Consider the following 1303-nt stretch of genomic DNA (forward strand, 5'->3'; position numbering starts at 1 on the left):
AGATGGAGGCGTAGTTTTCCGAGAACAACATAATCAACAAGCAAAGGCGAGTATCAGAAAACGATCCGATAGCATTGACCATAGAAGGAATTGTGAAGGATTGTTAGCTGAAGAAAACTGTATCTGTAGGCTCTGTAACAATGTCATTGAGGATGGGTGCATTAAGAAATGCCAATCGAGTTTTAATATCCATATGGACCGGCATCCATTGAGTGACTATCACTCCTTAGTGGGTAATGTGTTAAACAAAACAGATTGTTGGGTATGCTCTCAAGTACCTCAGGGTCATAGCAAATCAGGGCTAGTACCATTTCCTTTAACGATAGAGGAGGTACTTGAGTTAAATGGTGGGAGACCGGTGGACTGGAGGTTTAATATCTCCAGCCCTCCTAGTTTGAAGCTCCACCAATACCATGTGGATAGGTCCCTATTATGTTTCAACATCTCCAATCCCCGAAAGCCGGGAAATTGGGAAGTGTCATGGAGTAACCACACCATGACCTTTACGCATAGAGCAGATAGAATGCCTACAGATACAGAGCTTGTACGCCACATAGCCAGTAGAGGAAAATCTTTCCGGTATAGGTATACCTTAGGAAATAGGGTTACTAGAGTTGGAGAGGTATCACCAGGATACTGTGCACATATCGTACAACCTGATACGTGTACTAAGCAGATGGAAGAATTAGGGTTAGGAGATTTCACATGGAAGGTGTGTAATATGGTTATGTCCTACTCCGTCCCATATGTTCTCCCCGATGATGCATATTTCATATGCGGGAGAAAGGCGTACAAGTGGCTTGCCCCAAACTCTGAAGGATTGTGTTATATTGGAAAAGTACTGCCTGAAGTAATGACTGTATCACATGACAAAATGAAAGACATACACCGTGGTGCCCAAGCTCCTTATACTCACACCCATTACGAGCACGTTGTTAAAAGGCACCTGATAGAGAAGACAGAGCATCCGGCCTCTGATCTGATAAGTGAATCCACCGGGATTCAATTCTTAATCGCGTTAGATTTCACCCGCACCGCTAGAGGAGTGCTGAATTATAAATACATATCGGCTCTCGCAAATTTGTTAGATAATATCACTGAAATGTATGATGACACGTTTAGGTATACTGGAAGAGAACTCCAGGCTTACAAAACAGAACTGGTACAGCATAGGATGGTTCTCAATTACCTCACAGCAGTGACAGGCGGATATTGTGTCACACTGGCAACACAATACGGCGTGAAATGTTGCACATATATTACGAATAGCACCGAGGATCCGGTCGAGGTCATAGACCAAAAG

Source organism: Pseudophryne corroboree, chromosome 1 (assembly GCF_028390025.1).
Source record: "Pseudophryne corroboree isolate aPseCor3 chromosome 1, aPseCor3.hap2, whole genome shotgun sequence".
Classification (NCBI taxonomy): domain Eukaryota; kingdom Metazoa; phylum Chordata; class Amphibia; order Anura; family Myobatrachidae; genus Pseudophryne; species Pseudophryne corroboree.